This window comes from Paramormyrops kingsleyae, chromosome 2 (genome assembly GCF_048594095.1).
Source record: "Paramormyrops kingsleyae isolate MSU_618 chromosome 2, PKINGS_0.4, whole genome shotgun sequence".
NCBI classification, from domain to species: Eukaryota; Metazoa; Chordata; class Actinopteri; order Osteoglossiformes; family Mormyridae; genus Paramormyrops; species Paramormyrops kingsleyae.
This window is the reverse complement of record NC_132798.1, coordinates 23,844,273-23,865,778: the sequence shown is the minus strand read 5'-3', so window position 1 is coordinate 23,865,778 and position 21,506 is coordinate 23,844,273. Positions and strand designations below refer to the sequence as shown.

Here is a 21,506-nt window from a genome sequence, read left to right as displayed (position 1 = left end):
GAAGTAAATTTAGTGGAAGCAATTTGATTTTCGAAAAAGTTAGTTTTGCTAATTAGCAGTTAGCGGATTAGCAGAACCTTGCCCACCACAGATATTAGGCCATGCCTTCATTAAAATGAGAATTATAGCTCAGTATTACCTTAAGATTAACCATAAATTTAATTGTGTTTTAATTAAACGTGTTATATGTCAGCAGTAGTTTTACAACAGGCCAGGTTTATGTGTTTCTTAGATATTAGTGCATGACAAGATTATTTTAATCAAATCAAAATATAAGTGGTTTCCTCACTCTTTATTTTATACGTGGTAAGACCGGTTATGATTACTCTATGTAGATATCGAAGTAATTACCCAAATATAGTGAAGGCTTTAGTGTCATGTATTTAAAGTAAATGTGGAGATCAGTATTGAGTTACATTCAGCATGACTAACCATGTCAATTTCTCCTAACTATATTCATTATAGTGCAGTGAAGTCCATATATATAGCTCAAGCAGAAAATATAATTTTTTAAATTCAGTTTTTTGTTTAGATATGTCTGTCCTTCTGATGGAAATGCGAAGTCAAAGAAAACAACGACAATATATTTCTGTTCTGACCCCAGACTTTATTTCCACTAACACAGTGACTGAGCAGAACTTCTGAACTCTTTGTGAGCTGATCAGTGTGCTGGTTGTCAGAGGCTCCATGTTATGCTTCCAGCATCCTAGCATAACAGGAAGTGATAAATTTGAAGTTGTTGATGTGATGAGGTAGGTGTTATTCTGGCTTTGCCTGTCAAATAAGATTGTAACAGATGATATTCAGAATTTATTACAAAAAGGTGACCTAGCATCAGTAAGAGGAGAAAATTTCTTCTATACAGTTCATGTTGTCAAAAAAACCCATTTTGTTTGTATATGTATATTGCTATTGCTAGCCTGCATGAACTCCTGAAATACCTTATTTATAGTCAGTAAGCCACAAAAATCCAAAAATAGAATTGGACGACATACATAAAAGTCACATACAATCACTGAGTCACAGAAGGGAAATATGTGAATATCAAGATTATAAAATTATATCCCATCACGATACCAGAGAGCAAGACAGGAAGTAACTGAGATGCTTTATGTGATCGATGACAGGAGACGGATCTATAGCGATTTTGTAGCTATTTTATTTCAAAATTGAGACGGTAAGATTTCAAGACCCTGCATGTATTTTTTATGCAAGATTTTTATACCGCACATGAGAAAACGTAATGCTGTCACTTTCAGCAAAGACAGCTAAAATTTAAAGGAGCTCAGATCACACATTCTTCCATTACACATTTTTTATCCAGTATTTTGAAGCATACCACAACATGGAAGTAACCAAAAGAATAATTACATTATCTGTCTCTAAATATCTAAACAAGCTAATCTTCTGTATTTTTGGTTGTTCAGTCTCTTGCTGCCATTCACTACTCTGGGTTTCTAACAAGCACCCTAACACACTTGAGAAGAAGGATAATTGCTGGATTCCTCCGGCGGCCTATAGATGCGGGCATCTCTGAGTGAGCTTCCTGGACCAGCTGTCTGAGCTACCAGGAAATGAGCCTGTTTTTTCGATCTCAGGGCTTCCTCACCGCAGACAGTTTGTGACCCAGCATTACCACTCACTTTGACCTGTGTGTCACTGGTGAGGCTAGATGTCGCGCCACAAACCTGACAGACAGGTACAGCTATTTAGGCTGCATTGCTAGAATAGGGGAGAGTAAATTCTCTTTATGTTCATTTATTTAGCAAAATTGTCAATTTCCCACTTACCATATATTTATATGGCATACATACACACACACACACACACTATATATATGTGTGTGTGTGTGTGTGTGTTCATTTTCCATTTAAAAAATCAAAAGAATTAGCTCTTACAAAGTTGTTAGTGACATTTTCCATGTGGAATGGAGATCTGGTTCAAATAGGTAGAAGACTCACAAATTCAGATGGTAAATGTATGTATCAAAGTTTTGTTTTTTCCCGTCCTGTCAGCCTTATACACTTCATAGATGTCAGATGAAATTCCCATTCATTCATCTGTATGTATTTAATAGTGATGCAAAACTAATTGTTTTGTAAAACGGGTATACCAAATAATGTCTCTATATTTCATCTTTTCATTGCTGGAAGTGTCACAATATGTTTCTCTGTACTGTTGAAATAGCAATCAATTGTAATATTGTGGATGTTTTTATCATTCATTGGCTGTCTTGTGTTTTTTAGCTGTCTTATAGCCATCAAATGGTCTAGGCTAATTATTCAGTAACCTTGCTAATTTCTTTCTCTTTGGTCAATATTTCATTTTATTAACAGGCTACTACCAAACGAACAATGGCATCGTTATCAGGCATGATCATCCAGTGTAGAGTAACATCACTGTTTAATTCATTAGTGGTGAAGCTGATGTTCCTTGAAAGAGGCCATTGAAATCATGCATGCATAGTCACTTAGCCAAGTGAAATCTTTGAAGAGCATACATGTCGTTTGATTCCTAATTATTCGTGCTCCTGTGCAATAGTCAAGGTCATTTTTGTAGAGTTGAAAGACCCTCCAGACCATGCATAATTAATGGTTATTAAAATGCTTGTCTGTTTACAAACTTAGACTTCCGTATGCTGAGCCAGCATGTGCAGACTGCAAAGTTTGCCCCCCTGTCACTGGATTAATGGGTATTAGCTGCCTCACAAATCTGCTCATTTTATCACACACCTTCTGGTGTGGTGTCTGAGCCCCTCCTTGGAGGGCAGCAGATGAAGGATTTGGCAGTGTGGTAAGAGTCTTCCCCAGCACTTGCTCTCCACTGAGGCGCACATGACCACTGCTTTGTTTTTACTCACACGTCTATTTGTGATTTTATACAGGCTGCACTTCCTTTGAAACATGCTGGCTTGGCTGCTTATCTGGCTAATAGATTACGACTGCATGTAACTGAAATGAAAATGACATCTCTTAGGATTCTTCAGATACAGGCTGTTGCTGTCTTGCATTTAGTTGGAACTTTTTATTGTCCTACTGCAGCAACTTTTTTTTGTAACATCAGTGTTACTGATGGGATCTGACCATTCTTTATTAATATTCATCAACTGAAATCTTAGTCACAGATTGCCTCTGAGCCGGCCTACCCTAAACCTGGTTTTGCAGGGTTTTGTATCATTACTTTTCAATTCAGAGGAGACAGAGGTTGGTAATGTACACTGGCTTTATTGACAAAATATCCAACAAACCAACACCAAACTTGGTAATCTCATAAAGGCATACAAAAGTATAACGAAGTCTCAGACTTGAATTACAGGAGATTTCTCGATGCATACAACACGACTGTCCATTTTTAAGTGCTTTGAAATACTCCATATGAGTATTGCACTCTGGAGGAGCCCTGTATCAGACTGAGATGCGGATTCATCTCCTTTATACCAGACTGATGTACATGCTGCCTGCTTTCATTGTGACTGCACTTTCCCTGTATAGACACACACCCAGTGCCATAATCCTAAGGCCGCTGGAGTAACAATGGCCGCCGTTGGGACCTTGATCAATGCCTTTAGCCCCAAGTGCTCCAGGGATACTGGTTGACCCTGTTCTCTGATCCTAAATAGATGAATGAATGTACATGTAATATAACACGGTTACAGCGCCATGTGCCGGGATCCACAGTAGCACAGACACATTGCGAAACCTTAACTCATACTTGGCCGCGGTCACACACTGGCTTAGTTCAGGAGCATCAACGAAATATCTATCACTCAGTCTTTGAGGCAAGAGGAAGGTCTTGGTCATGCCGCCTTCTGCCTTTTGAGCCCGTGACCTGCTTGACACTATCTCACTTCATGATAATGTTAATGGAGGCAGAATTTGACAGTTGAAAGGATTTTGATTTGCAGATTATAGGCCCTGTTCACTATCTACCCCCACGTCCATCAGTCTGCCGGCTGTTATTATTGTTTTTAGTCCCTGCTTCAGTCAAGGACTGGGCATTCGTCAAGGCTTCAGTCTTGGAAACTGCCGGATGGGAGGTAAGCTGGAAGAACTGCCGTGTTGTACAGACTAGGAGAGAGTTGGTAAGCTCTGTGTAATCATGTAGTATTTTGAGGAAACACTCTGATTTAATGCACACTATGGCCATGTGAATGGTCAGGAACAAAGGTACTATTGTTATTTTTTTATTCCCTTTATCATTTATAAAGGTCTTATTTCAATGAAAAGAAGAACCTTGCATAAGGCACATTTTTAAAATATGACTGCGATAGCTGTCACTTTATGGAAAGAATATTTTTGAAGTTCTCATTTTTATTCAGTTTTATATACTGGGAACGCACCAGTATTACATTATTTATACTGTGACAGTTTAATAATTGACCTGTTTTTTGAAGTAAAACTTTTCGAGGAAACTTGGATTAATTGCCTGGCTCAGAATTGTACACACCAACGCATAATAAATTTCAGCATCTGACCCACTGGTTGCAATCACTTCAGTCTCATATTTATTTTTGTTAATTAAAAAAAAATCCCTGTTGTGTGTCACAAATGGCTGCTAAAATGTCAGCCATAAACACAATCTGCCTTGTGTCATGTGCACACCACAGAAGACCCACGACACATCAGTGATTCTCTTTGAATAAAGCAGGTTCGCATGGTTTCAGGCATGATCGCCACCTCGGATCGGGGGGGGGGGGGGGGGCGACGTGCCTGTTTCCAAAACACAGCCTCGATGTCCGGCCTCGTTATATTCTCTCTGGTTATCTGGGAAGGTCTGCCGCTGTTAGCTTGAATCACAAAAAAATATCCATGCTCCTATTTCCCCTGTTTTATACTCAGGTGTGTCTGTACAGACAAGCGTCCTCTCAGCTTGTGTCTTTAACGTCAGCCTGCATTTCCCAAATCAGCCTCCGAAGGTCTGCAGGTACGGCCAGTGGGGTGGGAAGCCGTCGGAGCCCCTAACCCTGGCTGACAGCGACGCGTTGCTGTTTCAAGATGGTGCAAAACAACCCCCCCCCCCCCAGCCTGGGTCCATGGTGGCTCATTGCAGTGACAAAGAGCTAAATGTAGCCTGCCTCTTATCTAGTCCATTAGTGCCGCACTGAAAGCTGTAAGTCCTGCTGTAAATGTGAAAAAAGAGAAATAGGTGGAAAAAATGAAAACACAAATGCTCAGTATAAGCGTCAAAGTTAACAACACTCTTCATAATCTAACAAATGGAAGAATGTCTTCAGGAAACCAAAAACAAACTCATGTAATCAGAATAATTCAGTGAACGCGGTGGTATTTAAAATGTTAATAATTTTCGCAATTAAATTCCCATCATCTGCCCGTGGGCACTGTTAGCTCGTCCTGCCAGGCATGAATCTCTCCAACATGGAGTAATGTCTCATTGATTGGATTTTAAATGACAGGACAGACGGAAGACAGAAGGTCACGGGCATCATTCAGATCTGTGCAGCTTGTCCAGTGATGCTCTCCTGGAACAGATGTGCAGACAGGACAGATGTTTCTGTGATACGGGAGAAGGACTGAGGACACCGCACATGGGTGTCATTGAGCCCCCTGGGCCTGCTTATTGTGTACTTAAATTACAACATAGGAGAAGGGGCTGGATCAGGCAGTGGGGGAGGGGTTACCTCAGGCTGAGGTTTTCCAAGGTAGACCCTTGCATTGATTGGTCCACGATTCGGCAGGGTGACGTTCAGGGCTGGGTGCACGGTCAAATCATCTTCTCAAACTCCGAGTTGGCTTTGCCAGAGTGTGGAAAGGAAGCTCATGAACATCATTCTGATTTCTTCTCTCATCTCTTGCCCTGAATGAGGCCAGCATTCAAACATGGCCTCCTTAGGAGCCGCTGAGGGTGAGCGATGAACCTCCAGCTGTGCAGCATGCTCGACTTTCACATTGCTGATTGTTCTGCTTAATTGTGCTGTCCAGAGCGAGGCTGCCTGCGCCGCAGCCAGAGGTCCGTCACCGTTTCCGTCCCAAATTTTCACACATAAAATAATGATTCTGGTGGATGGTTACGGAGTGAGAACAGTCCGGAATGGCAGGATTCCCCTACGTCTTTGTTGTTTTGGAGCTCTGGCATGAATAGGAATCTCCTTTGAAAACTCAAGATTTATATTTTGCTTTTAAACAGCTTTTATCTACTGCTTTCACCTCTGTCAAGGGGGTGGTTGAGATGAAATGCATTTAGAAATTGTCTGGTTCTATGTAAACAGCAATATTCAGGTTCATTAGGATGCAGATAGCGGTACCTCCTTCCCAAATGCCTCTCCTTTCAGAAAATCATCTTTGTTGGTAATTCAGGAAAATGTTACAGTGAATGTTCATCCCGTGAGGCTGGACAGTAAGGATACAGCGTACTATATAGTGACTTATTACTTTTGGTCCTTTTTAATGTGTGCTTACGGGCGGGGGCGTGGGAGGGGGTCTTGCCTGAAATCCCAAAATAGCTACAGGGAGTCTTGACATTTTCTCCCTATGAAAGACTCACATAGGTAATTCTCTGTTTCTGTCTCTGAGTGCTGGCTCTTTGTCTCCTATGCTTGTCACATATTCCTATTTAATCTACAATACTCAGCATTCTCTGAATGGTAATGCATCTCTCCTGACTGAATGCACACCTTATTTTTACTGCGATCTTGATTGTGTGCCATGGTTTTGTTGGTTTTCTGAAAGCATTGTACTTGCAGCATAGCATTGTGCTGAAAGTAGGCTGTAATTGAAGTGTAATTGGGAATTTGTAATCTAGTTTCACAGTACTGCTAAATGCAGACCGTTGTATCATGATGGTGCAGAAGGTATACTGTCGCTTTTCTAAGTCTATCAATTTAATGAAGGGTGGAACCATTCTGGCTCTGAGGCTGCGGTCACCTGAGACCCAGTTTCACCGCAAGGTTGCATCACAAGCCATGAGTTGTTTTCATCAGCAGTAGCGCTCCAGGCACCAATAAAGAAAGGGAACACAGGGGGCATTTCTGCCTTTTCCTGGGAATAAAGGCCCCTCAATTGCTTTCAGTGACATAAAGATGTGAATATGTGAGATTTATCTGAGCACTTTCCAGCCAGAGACAGGACAGGCTAATGCGTGCACATCGGCCATGAAAGGCATGAGAACCTAAAGGTCCAGCTCTGGAAAGCGAACTTCCAGTTGTGCTGACATTTACGATTTCCTGACTTCCTCTGCATGTGGTTTGCGAGCGGCCCTTAACCCCCCACTTCCCGGGGGATGCCAGTTCTTCATTGGAAATTCAGTGCATGTCCTCCTTAAATAAGCTCGCCTCATGGAGCACTTTGCACTCAGAGTGGGGGGAGGAGGGCGTGAGGGTTCACTAAAACTGCCTGCACTGCACTGCCTGCTACTGGATTCTATTAGCAAATTATTCCTGTGTCCTCTGATTTAATTTACACGCACAGAACTCCAGTGCTTTGATCAGACCCATTTTCAATGACCATGGCTCACAGTTACATCACATCTGTCACTAAGATGATGAATGTCACTACTAGAATGACCAGATACTGTTGTGTGCAATTGAACACTGTTTGTGTCTGGTAGGCCACACCCAAGTATTCTATATTTATCTATATAATCATGCTTTGACAGTCATTTTTGCTTTCTGAGCTGTGGGATTTCATTGGCCAAATATTGTACTGAGGAGTGACTGATTAGTTAATTCACTACTTGATAGATTGATTTTTAGCAATAGGTATTGGAAACAGAATGTAAAGATGTTATATGCATCTATCAGCCCAAGATCCTGCATCAGGCTTCTTCTGTAAGTCTGCATTGAACTTCGGGAACTTTCCCCTCACCACAGGAACATTCTACTGCACACTGCAGACATTAGGAAGAAACAGGAGAATTTCTCTGTAAAAAGCAGTGGGAACAAAAAGCTAAAGAACACCAAAAAGATAAGTTTACGAATCTATTCCCCTACCTCTAATGCAGTACAGGGGCTTGGGGGGGGGGGTGCTGGGGGTAGGACAGGGCACAAGGCAGGGGAATATTTTGGACAGGATGCTAGCCCACTGGAAGGCACACAAACGATATGCAATTGAGAGATTACGTAACCGTTGGAGGAACCCTGTGTAACAGAGGGAGAACGTGGCAGCTCCACATAGACGGAGCGGAGGTGGGTTTCAAATGCCAAACCCTAGAACAATGTTTCCCAACCTGGTCATTGGGGACCCCCAGACAGTCCGAGGGAGCGAAGGTCAGCGGGAGATCGTTCTGATGGGAAATAATTTGGAATGCAAATACATATTCAGTTGAAGTATTGAGTGAGCAATTGGCATGTTTTAACAATTTAATTTCAGGATTTTCCCTATGTTGCCTACAGTATGTTGGATCCCCCCCCCCCCCAGGACCCCTTCCAGAATTAGCGGTTGGAAGGTTGATGGGTGGATTTCAGGATGTTCTTAAATATGTCAAATGAAGATTCACAAGTACATCCAACTGTGACATCACCAGGTGCCCTATTTTTAAATCTAGTGCAACTTTCACATCTCGGTAGAAAAACATTACATACAGTATGGCTTTATGCAGTATGTCACCTTGGTTTTCAACTAGAAAAAATAAAGCAAGAGATCCAAAGATTTCCCTCAGATTTTTCTTCATTTTAGAAAGTCAGTCCCTTTTTCCCTCAGAAAACTCCCCTAAATCCCTAGCTGCAACTCGGGGATTACCGAAAAGTGCTGCATTTGTAGGATCTAAGCTTTGTGCTGTTGGACTGATATGACCGACAGCTGTGCTCTCTTTGAAATCAGTGCTAATGGTTTTAGTTGATTTGCCTCAGTATTTAAGCACTATAGGTATAAGACAGTAGCTATTACATTATCACTGTCCCATCCTCTTTGGTCATGAAGCCAGTGGGGTTCTACCACGTGAAAATCACCCATCCACACATCCAACCACTGACCTGCACCGTCTTATTGGCTTCCCCTTTGTTATTGTCTATTGGCAGCACTGGATGCTGTTCCATTTTGTAGCTGTCACAATGTTTTTGAAGTGAAAAGCTCTTTTAATTTTTTTTTAGTTTTGTAACGTAGTATTTCACTCTTGCTCTATTGCTAACCTGTGCATGTCAGTGTTTACATAAGCTAGCTTCTTCACAGCTGTATGCTGCAGTGCATGGCTCGTACACTGCTTTGGACAAAAGTGCCTGCCAAATGAATACATAGAAATGTAAACAATCAAGACGTTGTACATGCACAACAGTTACACAGATCGTTTGCATGTGATACATGATAATTACAACTTTCTCTGCTGTTAATATGCTCAGAAAAAGTGTGGTGGGCCGTCTGGCAGCAAGACAACAAAAGAGCATAGTTATAGTACTGCAAGATGCATTTTTACACCCTGTCACAAATAATTCTGTTTCTGAATTCCGAGGCGCTAATATCGCTTATTCACTGTAATGTGAAGATTCTGCTCGTTTTCCCGGTGATTGTAATTGGCACAGAGACTTGGTCATTATTTCAGTTTACGTCGGCCAGGTTATGTTTCACGGATCTTATTTCCACCTCAGGGAGCACGACCCCGTTCAGCAAATCGACTCCTCATTTCAAACCTGCACCGCTTCAGCCGCTGAAATCCCCGAAGCTCGCTGGCTCAGGCCAATCGCCGCAACCTCGGTTTCTGTGCTAGTCGGTACCGACAGAGCTGCAAGTGCCCGGGAGACTGCAGGGGGACATAGACGTCGTGCGTTTATTGTGAACCCAGCCGCCGACCTGCCTTGACCCACGAATCGGAGCTTGGACAGCCCAGACAGAATGAGGCTTGTCATGACGGAGGCTGTAACTAGGGCATTAAGGGGAGTCGAGGCTCCAGAGAAGCGGGGAGCTGGAAGGGGGTGTTTTATCGGGTGAGGGATTTCTGTACTACTGAGGTGTGCATGCAAATCTCACACTTACTACTTTAATTGTTTTTTTTTTTTTAATCATTTAAGCCTGTATGTGTCTCTTGGTTCCTGCAAATTACACATCCACAAGCCTCTGGCTAATAAGCCCCCCCGCTCTCACTCGCCCGTCTTGTGGTTTTATGGTTCGATTCTGTCTGAAGTGAAGTCTGAGTAATTGCTACTAATGACAGCGGGTCAGTACTGAGATTAAGAACTAGGAACAGTGAAAGAGCCAGAGGCTTCTGATTAAATCTCATTTCCTTTTAATTGAAAGAAGACTGGTGGATCTACGGAGTTCCACCTTCTCCTGCTCTCATTAGCAGAGGCGTGTCCTTCTCTCTGCTGCTGTCCCTGACTAGCCTAGTTTTGCAGACGAGTCATCAGTCACGCTGCTGTTTGTCTGCTGTCTGGCAGTCCTGCTCATTCACTCACACCTTTGCTTACCCTTCCAGGGCTCGCCCTTCCATACGGTCACTGGTCACTGACGCTCACTAACCTGCTTACTTACTCCCAGTTATTCAGCCACTCCTTTGCTCCCTAACATCTCTACATACTAGGCTAGACATGTGTCTGCCTGTTAACTTGTTTTCTTGCACAGATGATTGCTGAATTTTCCATTTACCTCTTACTGTTGCTCACCGACAGTCTTATTGACCAGACACATTTTGTGCTACATATCTGTGAACAGTGGGACTCGTTTTGTAGGGCCGTTGCTTCACACCTGTAACTTTGGGTGTTTGACCCACACTGTGTGCATCTGGACTTCGCATATTCCCCCTCAGTCCAAATGCATGTGGTTAGGTGGATTGTTATCTCTAGTTGTGTGTGTGAAGCATTTCATCTAGTAAAAATTAAGACTTTTCAGTGTATTTTGAATTGCTTCTGAATGGTAATATGAACTCATGCACAAAAACAATTTCCTTCCCCCAAACATCTTCTCGGTGGAATGGAAGATATATGGTGTAAAAAAAGTATGGACAGAAAAAGAATGTCATGGGAAACGTTTTCCTGTAAATACTGTGATGTGCAACCCCTTGGTTTGTGTTGCGTTTCTTTTGAGTTCTTCAGGCATTGTAGCGTTAGGCATGACCTTGTGTTTCTCAAGTCTGACGGCTGTTTCTGAGACTGTTTCCCTTCTCTTATTTGTAGTTGTGCCCTCGAGCCCTTGTGTTCCTGTATTTTCAAGGCTGTCTGTTCCTCTATTGCTGCAGGCTGTGCCTTCAAGGCCTTGTGGCTTGGTGATAGTGGCTCCGCCCACTTTACATGAGTTCCCAGCCATAATGCTAGGGGAAATGTCTGATGTCACTGACATTTTCTGACAGTTGTTAACCACCCCCCCCCCCCATATCACCTGTGGACTTGCCTGAGGGGTTGACATTTGTCTGGTACAACCCAAAAAATCTCTTCCAGAAAGTATGCAAAGTGAAACATTGGAAGAGAACTGATTGTGTAGCACCAGAGGAAGAAGCCCCGTAGGACTGGCCGCAGTATGTTTTGTCGCCATGGACACGCCTCAGATAGAGGTGCCAGTCAGAATAAGCACTGCTTCAGTCTAACACTGAAAGAACAGAAGCAAAGATTGTGGGAGCTTGAATATTAACTTTGTTAATATTAAAAATTACAGTTAAATTCAAATAAAAAATTGAATCAAAAACTACAATAGTACTGCGATGGGTTGTTCCCTACCTTACGCCCGTAGCCTCCGGGATAAACTCCAGACCCCCCGCGACCCTGGTTAGGATACGTACTTTCAGAAAATGGATGAACTACAGTAGTAATCCATTTATTGTTCGTTCTTTGGATTTTCCGGTTCAAAACCAAATCGGGAAAACAAGAATACTGCGGCATTTTTTGTTTTTTCTGTTTTAAAATCAGAATGGGAAAACTGTAAATCACGTTTTTTCTTTCGTTTTTGTGACATTTACGGTAAATCCAGGGGATGCTGGACATGTAACATATAACCTCCTATAAACACTTTTTTAATATTATAACATTTGCAGTGCCAAGTCTGGAAACACCTACCCACAGAAAGCTTTATATGTACTGTTCTTTACATTTTAGGATAATTACAAAGACATCAAAACTATAAAATAACATATCTCTGCTGAAAAAACAGCACAGACCAGCATAGCTGTTTACCAGCATGACCAGTATAATGCATGCTGGTTATACCAATATATGTTGAGTTTTGGTGCTAGTGGACCAGCATGATTAATGAAATATTGCTGGAGGACCAGTTTCATGTGCAGATAGAGCAGGTCCACCAGCTACGTCAGCTCCAAACCAGCTTAGATAGTATATACAGACGCTTCTCTACTTACGGACTTTAAACTTATGAACTTTCAGACATACGAATGAAGAGGACTGTAAGTCCAAATTGTGTTCCTTGGGCTCCTGTTTCCTGTCCGCAACATAATTTTTTTTCCCACCCAGTATGACCTCTGGCCGCTACTCCCGCAACGTATGGGCATAACGGGTGTACTCCCAGCATCCCAGTTCTTTGTACTTGCGTATACCATTAAAATGATGTTGAATAACGACTTACGAACATTTCAAGTTATGAACGCCCGTTTGGAACGTAACTCATTCGTAAGTAGAGGAGCGTCTGTATATGCATACACACACACACACACACACACACACACACACACATGCTACAAGGCTGCCTACAAAGGAGAGTGATATCGTCTCATCACATGACCTGGCCACCTGACCTAAGCACAGTAGAAATGGTTTTGGAGGAGTTTGATCAGATAGTGAAGACAAAGTGCTCAGCATATATATGGGGGATATCCTAAGGACAGCTGGAAAATCATCCCAGGAGGCGACCTCATGGAACTGGTGTAGAGGAGACAGTAGGGTCAGCCAGTCCCTGGAGCAACTGGAATTGAGGGTCTTGCTCAATAAATGGTGAGATCATTTTGCCGATCATGGGATTTGAACCAGCAACATTCTGATTACCAGCCCACAGAGCTGCCCCACCCCACCCACAAAATAATTTTTTAAATGCTTTTTTGGTCAGTGCATAAGCCATATCCCTGCTGAAAATAAACAGCATAGACCAGTATGATTTTCACGCTACAGTAGGTGAAGCTGGTTTGGTGCTGGTGTAACTGGTGGAGCAGCATATCTGTACTGGTCTGCCTGCACATGAAGCTGGTCCACCAGCAATATTTCATTAATGATGTTGGTCCACTAGCACCAAAACACAACATATGCTGGAATAACCAGCATGCATTATGCTGGCCATGCTGGTAACCAACAGAAGCTCTGCTGGTCTATGCTGTTTTTTCAGCAGGGACATACTATATTGTAGTTTTAATGTCTTATATGTTACATTGACTGGCATCCCCTGGATTTACAGTAAATATCACAAAAATGAAAAAATAACGTGATTTATAGTTTTCCCATTTGGTTTTAAAACAGAAAGCCTGTTTTTTCTTTTCCTGTTATTCCTTTTTCCCGTTATGACAGTTAAAACAGAGAAAAACACTGCAGTTTTTTGTTTTTCTAATTTGGTTTTGAAATGGAAAATTAAAAAAAAATACACAGATTAATAGTGTCTATACTGTGCTTATGAGACAGATATGGCTCCATTGAAGTATTGAACATTTGTGTTTTATGATTCAATGTGTTACATTTTAAAAATTTCCCTTTAACCTAAGCTGCCTGTTTTCAAGAAGAAAGTGTATTTTTGTTCTGAAACTGCCATTATTATTTTTTTAAGTTCAGAATTCTTTTTTACCAGGTGTTCACACCATAAAACATTCAAATAACCTCAGATGTTACCAGAAATAAGACAAATTGAGTCCATTGATGTCTGTTACAAGTGATTTATGTGATTCAGGTTGAAATACATCATTCTCTATATGGTGGGGAGTTTATTGAAAGTGAAGATAGAATACAGAGACCAGACAGTACAGAGAATATGTAATGCAGTATATTATGCTTTGTTATGTTATGCTATGTTTGGTGTTCTGTTCAGTAGTAAAATTTAAAATATCAATATACAGTTCATTAACAATTAAATGAAAATGTACAATATTCTATGTAACTGATTTCTGTATTTCCTTTTCGCATGTGTTCTGGCTGGATTATCTCCAAACACTGGGTCTCAACTCACCTACCAGGTAAGAAACAGCTATATTTATAAGCTACTTCTCTGTTTCTGTGCAGTTTGGCTGATCTGCATGTCACATGAAAATATTAGTTCTTGAATCGAAAAATGCAAGATGCACAAACTTCCATTTGATCGAAATCCACAGTTCTGTATGCCTCAAAAATGAGGTCTGGGCCAATGGGAAATTAATTGTTTAAATGACTAAATCAGCCTCTAGCCTCTTCTTGATGCCATTCTCTTTAGTATATTTGTAAACAACTAGAGTTATTTTCCCGCTGAAACACCACTGAAACAGCACTGTGAATTTGCAGTCCAGAACATTAATAAGGCTTTTAAATGCATTTTGACAGCAGTGATTGTCTTGAAGCTCATTGTCCTTCAGGCTTTGAATTTTCATTTCGAAACGACTTGCACAAAAATGCATCTTTGGAATTTCATTAGCAGTTATCATGCTCATTCCAGCCAAACCCTACCTAAACAGAGCCACACAACTGGTTAAATTATTAAAATTATACTGTGATTCCATCAGTATTTTTCAGTGCTGGGATCCATGTATTACCCATCTGTCTGTTACTGTACAAATCTATCTTTGAACCTCTTATCCAAATCAGGCTAATTAAGCCTGTCATTAATAATAAATATACAATAGGTTCAAGGTGTGAAAACAAATACTTATTAGCTGAATCCCTTCTAAGAGGGGATAACATGACAGTGTTGTCCTCTTCTCATCAAGTCACATGACATCATCATCATGCTACTTCCTTCAAGACACAGTCCATATGGATGTTTTGGTACCAAGTGCTATGGAATTTTGTGCCATCCGCGCTTTTCCCGGATGGACAGAGCTGTAGCAGATGTTTCTGGGAAGAAGAGTGGCGTTTTCAAAAAGATTTTTAGGTTGTGTTACTTCATCTTGATCTTATGTTGATAAATATGTTGTCACTCGTGAGGTGTGATCCGTGATGTTTGGGAGTTTGAACAGTCAATTTAAGCCTTTCAAGGAGAAAAAAAATAAAACGGCCAACTCAATCTAGTATGGACGTGGTTGTGAGTCACAATGAATCAGGAGAACATCTATTCTACTGACAGGGGTGTCCCAATACTTATTTTGAAAAGTGTGAATGCATTATGAACAGTGAGGATTCATTAATCTTTATAACTTCAAGTGAAACAGCTGTTGGTGTTCATACTCTGGCAATATAAGGGACAAGCATTTGCCCACTTGCTGAATTTGAACGCCTAGTCAGATAAATAAAACAGGAGCAGCAGATATGATAAATGACCACACAGGTTATCTAAGCAGGTGTTTCAGCGTCAAGCCAACCCACACACATGCTCATGCACATATACAAAAAGAGCTGGGTGTGAGGAATAACAAATTATTGGATGACGCATCTGACGTACGAAGCATGACGCATCTGACAACCGAAGCCATGTTACTTTGAAGTGACGAGTGAGACACTGCATATAGGTAGAAGCTGCAGTCTGTGACTCAGTACTGCACTTTACAAGTCCTAAAAACTTCCTTATATGTTTGTAAATTTACTTGTGCTTCAGGAAGTCTCTTCCCCTGACTGACCCACAGCATTTTTTCTGGTGGTTTGCTAGCCTCCAGTATAAGGTTACAGCATGTCACACGTCACGTGTGCTGTTCGTAGAAGTGTTTGTTGATCATGGAGACTCTGATGCACAAAATTCATTATATTCCTGATTATATTTCCATTGTTGACACGCTAGGCGCACATACCCGCACAAACTCTGATATTTTCTTGTTTTTCTGATATGGGGTTGTTCTGTATGTGAGTGCGCCCCCTGTGGGCTATTCTTATTGTAATGGCTGAAGCTTCATTGATCATCCTGTGAATTATGCACATCTTCTATTAAGCTGTGATTTGTTTCCTAAAATTGAGTGAATGCATTTCCCAGAGTGACAAACTGTTTTTGACCATTATTTCAAAATATTTATAAAGCAGTTCACACAAAGCACCCTGGCACAATACACGAAAACAATAGGATTTTCCTTATTGATTACCAAGTACATAGTCCTGTGGGCCTAAACCCTATCCAATGCAGTACAGGAAACAAGGTGGGGGACACTCTGGAGAGGATGACAGTCCATTGCAATGCACTGATACAGAATGACCAATTCTGAGACATCAATTTACATATATCTGTCACAGTAGAAGGAAACCTGCACAAACCTGGGAAGATGATACAAACTCAACACACACAGCGCTAGAGGCAAGACTGAAACTGTCAGCCCTGGAGGTGTTGGACGGGAGTGCTTTTGTCGGAGCGGCCATGTATTTCCTGACCAGTTTGAGTTCAGAAACTGACCTTATTTTTCATTTCCTGTTTTTGGTGAATAATCCAAGCTGCAGCCACAGTGTCTTCCGGGATTGCCTACTAAGTCGATCGGCCAAAAAGTCATCATTTCACATTTATATTTGTTATTTACCTGTGGTGAAAAGAGTGATAGGTGACAACACAACAGATGCGGAGTGTACACAATGCAGAAAACCACTTGACATTTTGATTTCCAGAAGGTGGATATTATCATAGACTCTTTGGAAACAAAAGTAGGACATTTTAGACCCATGCCGGTGTAGCCATTCATCACTTCAATCATGCGACTCCAACTTCTTTCTGTGAACGATTACTATTTCTGTGTCAGTGTGGCCCTTTAAGAATCCCTGAGCGAAATGCTTATGATTACTGAGTGCTTGGTGATTATGGTACATGCCTGCCTTTGAATGCTGGCCTTTCCGCCAATCACTGCCTTCCATCTATAGCAATTTCATGATTCAGGGAAATGAGTCACCAGCCCCAGCAGCACCTCAGATGTTAAACTGTGAAGGAGCATGGGGTTGCATGAATCCAACTTTTGCCTCACACCTATACTTTTCATCGTGTGTCAAGCTCTTATTGCCCCACTTCTGGAAATTTTGTATAATAAACCCTTTTATACAACCACATATTCATGATCTGCTCAAAACATATATGATAATAATAGAACAAAAGCAGCAGTGGTAATATCTGGACTAACACTGCTCTCTGTTGGTCAGAAAATGTAATGCTACAATGGGTAGGAGTTTTGCAATGTCCTTTTCGCTTTGCATCATTAGCGTTTTTAATGAGAAATGATTTCTATCTGTTGTATTTTATCGTTTAGGCTCTATTCTGACATCAGTCATGAAGAGAGGGACTGGTTTTGGTGGTAGAGAAGCTTTTTTAGGGTGACTTTCAAGTCAAATCAAGTGTTACTGTTTCTTTTCATTCTTTTTTTCTTTTCATTCTTTTACAGCTGAGATTTGTGTAGCTGGCAGTTATTTGGGCAGCAGGTCACGAGTGAGCATCAAATATTAGAATAGCAGCCTGCATTTACCCATTTCTACAGTGTGATTTGAAGCAGTTTCAGGCATGGCTATACATAAAGTGTAACCTGGACACGGTGAGTTCTATGTGGATTAAATTGAAAATACCATGTAAAAGCCTTTTTTCGATGGATCATCCAAGAAAGTGAAAAGCACAGGTCTGCCTTGCTAATGATATAATCACACATTCGGTGTTACCCCAGCTACTGGCATTTTGACAATTACACAGCAGATATTTGAAGTCAGAAAATGTATCAATAACAGTGAATGTCAAATGTCAAGTGAGTCAGAGTAGTTGGTTTAATGTAGATTGTTGGACGAATGGACTTCACTGGGAATGATACAACTGTAGTGACAAATTGAGTGCATATTGACTGCAACTGCACAGCTGTCGTGGCATCCACAAGAGGGAGACAAAGGCCTCTGTAAAAAAACAAAGGGCATTGACATACGCTGTATGATATCTTAGGGTATCAGAATATCTCGCATTTATATGACTCATTAATGGGATTGAGAACAGATTTATTCCATCCATTTTCTGAAACCGCTTAATCCCAACTGGAGTCGCGGAGGGGACCGGAGCCTATCCTGGGAACAAGGGGCACAGATGGGAACCAACCGCAGGGCGCACACACTCACAGGGCCAATGTAGACTCACCAATCAACCTATCCTGCACGCTTTTGGACCATGGGGGGAAACCGGAGCCCCCGGTGAAAACGCACACGAACATGGGGAGAGCGTGCGAACTCCATACAGGAAGGACCCGGGCCGTCTCGCTGTGAGGCAGCAGTGCTATCCACTGCGACACCCTAGTTCTTTTCTTTAAGATCAAAAGAAGGTGCCATTGTGAATGTCTTTTGTTGGTCAATTCTGGTGTGGTTATGACAATAGAATGAGCAAAACATTGACCAATACTGAAAAATGAGCCTTGGGAAGGTAAAAGGATGTTTATGAATATAACTTTGTAGTATCACACAAAGTGATCATATGGATAAAAAGGAAATTACCTTCTCCATTCATCTCTTTTATGTCTTGAGAGAGAAGTGTCAGTATGGCGTCACTGGGCCAGTAGGTCCAGAAGGTTATGCCATGTGCAGACTCTCCCCATCCCAACACGCACAGTTTAAAAACCCTATACTGAAAAAAATCACTGTGGTGGTCAGCTATGTATAGATGCAAAATACTGAAATGCAGTGACCCGTCATGGCGTACACAGAGTATCCTGCAAGGTGCATATCTGTCGTGCAGTGTGACATTCTCACGGTAATAGCAATAGCTGTAATTACCGGCCGATCGGGATTATTGTAATGATCCTTTTGCTTTGTGACTGAGCCATACGGTTACGCTCTCCGCACTGTCCACAGCATGCACCCCAGGAATGACGGTGCCCCCCCTCCCCCCCATCACTGATGCGGTATGGGTGAAACCATGGGGAGAACAAAATTTATGCACAGAGGAGAGGTGTGATGCTGCCCCCCACCCCCCATCCCTGGAGTTATGCTTAATTATCCTCAACAGTGAGGTCATTAGTATAAAAGGATGGGTTCCTTTCTTTGTTTGGAACATGAAATATTTATACGAACACAGCGTTTACATAGTTTTGTGGTCTGGGCTGAACTGCTGTCGTGTTAATGATTTGGTAGAGGCTGGAGTTGTAAGCGTTTTAATTTTTCAGTGCATGGAAATGGCCGATGCTGTTGTTTTCTGTATGTTTTATACTAATTTAAAAACAATCAGAAAGAAATGTTAAACTGGTCAATTTTTAAGTACTTTCCAGTGTTTCATGCACTTTAAAAGCAACGTTAATTTTTATGCAACATCATTAACAAGAACAATCTCATGATTAGGATGATATTTGTAGGAGGTGGATAAACTCCATATATTCTGTATCCAGCTCAGTAAAGGCTCAAAAAAAAACTGCAAAGAAACAATATGAAAAATACAGAAGAGTAGAAAAGGACAGATTCAAGCCTGCAAATAGAATGAACAAGACAGAACATCTGGTTCATTATAAACGGCTATTGGGAAAAGTCCTGGCTGTGCTACTGGGCAGAAGAATCTCCATGTGCTTGACCAAATTAAACCTGACATTAGTCACAGTGTTTCCCAAGCCAGTCCTCAGGGAGCCCCAGACAGTCCACTTTCCTGTGCCTAAGCACGTCAGTCTGCCTGAAGGATAAGCTCTTTGTGACTAATGCCTGAAAAGCCCATCGCTTCGGCCTGTGGAGTAGCATTAAGGGTTACCCGGCACAATCTGGTTCATGAAGAGGCTGGAAGCGTGCTTTAGTCTCTCCCAGTTTGTTGTCACCACACAGAGAATTGCTTACATATACATTTACATATTTAGCAGACACTTTTGTCCAAAGCAGCATCCAAATGAGGCAGATAGTTTATTGTAATTATACATGATGTCAAGGAGTTAACTAGGCATAAGTGCAGCTATGCTGAGCTTCTAATGCAGTGTTTCCTAACCCAGTCCTCAGGGAACCCCGGACAGTCCACGTTTTTGCTCCCTCCCAGCTCCCAGCCAATCAGGAACACAGAATACCTGGTACAGGTGTGCTGGGAGCTGGACTGCCTGGGGTTCGCTAAGGACTGGGTTGGGAAACACTGTTCTAATGAATGCTCTAAAAATGTATTAAAATGTATTTAGACCAGGAGCTAAACATTTACTTCTAACAATAAAACTAGTACTTAAAGTTTTAAGGCCAAAACGTGGAGAAATCCACCCGTCCTCTTCATGGTCTCCCATCTCTGCACAGGAAATACGCCACACAGACACAGCACTGCTCATCAGCTTGGAAGGCCTCCACCTAGTGGATGATGCAGAGATAACACACCGTTAACATAATACAAAAATAAAACAAAATAAAATGGTCCATACCTAGTATATTAATTTTGCTCTGGGTTATTCAAGCTGGAAAGGAGGAGGCCATTAAAAGGTGTGCCGGATGAATTTAGTGTTGCACTAAGGTCTTAAAAATATCCAAGCAGGGGGACCTAGAACATTATCTAATTCAGGTCAATTGGCAAAACCTCCATTTCTACAAACTACTGTACCTGTGAAACCCACTCACTCATCTTACTGACTGTTAGGTTTTGCCACAAAGTTAAAATATTTTTACTTTCAGGGGCTGCATAATATACAGTCAGTCCTGCTACAACGTGTGATGATATAGCACAGATCTGTTCTAATGCGATAGATATATTAGTATCCAAGTCCCATACGACGCGGAATCACATTCGTGTGATTTTTAGTCAGCAAGAAAGACACTATATGAACTACAACATGATACGGTCTTAGCGAGAAACACTATTTGCACGCAAAAAGAGCTATTCAAGTGAATGCACATTTCATGAATGAATTGTTCTTTTCAACCGTTTCTTTTGAGTGAACTGTCCTTCATGTTACCTTCAGTGCCCCTCTGCCTACCGTATTCCCTTGCATTTGTGCTGTGTGCATGCCTGGCCGCATGGTGGCTGAAGCTCCCTACCCCCGACTAGATGGTACTCTGTTAGAAAAAGGGCTCTAAGCTTGTCCCAAAGTCAACCAAGAGCACCAGTTGAAGAGGTAATTCCTGTGAGACTCATAAGACCCATAGAAGATGTTTATGATATAATTTATTGAAGTATTATTATTATTACTTCTTATTTAAAATACATTTATTTACATTAATGGCCAGTGGTATCACTGTCTTTATAGTTTAATTCATTTTGTTTGGCATAAAATAGTAAGTTTTGGAGTCACATTTCCCTGTCCCTATTTTTCCGTTGGATATGTATGTTTTAGTAAGCAATTTTAGTGAACATGAGGTTTTTCAGGAACGCATTAGTCGTGTTGTAGAAGGACTAGCCGTACTTACTGCGTTGTAACCAGGGGTTAAATCAGAATCAGAAAGGAAGGGGAGCCCTATTAGGTATAGAGCCGAAGGTGGGGGGGGCACCCTAGACGAGCGTCACCGGTAGTGTCCCCACTCCGAGGCAAAGTGAAATTGGCTATGAAGTCAGTGCCCCCTCAGAAGCTGACCCCCTCAGTGGCCACCTATGTCACCGATAGGAATGACCAGCCTTAGATGGCTTAAATGGCTTTTCACTACAAGTAAT

The 21,506-nt window shown here is 41.6% G+C and overlaps 1 protein-coding gene and 1 long non-coding RNA gene across 7 annotated transcripts in view; one reads left to right on the top strand and one right to left on the bottom strand.

Moving 5' to 3' along the window:
• pde4d (phosphodiesterase 4D, cAMP-specific) overlaps nucleotides 1-21,506 on the top strand; it is a 293,242-nt gene that overhangs the window by 116,393 nt on the left and 155,343 nt on the right. The gene's annotated exons all lie outside the window — the stretch shown is intronic.
• LOC111839179 (uncharacterized) overlaps nucleotides 17,684-21,506 on the bottom strand; it is a 29,255-nt gene continuing 25,432 nt past the window's right edge. Inside the window, exon 4 of the long non-coding RNA XR_011988314.1 lies at nucleotides 17,684-20,215. This is a non-coding gene — a long non-coding RNA (uncharacterized lncRNA). The remainder of the gene's footprint in view (nucleotides 20,216-21,506) is intronic.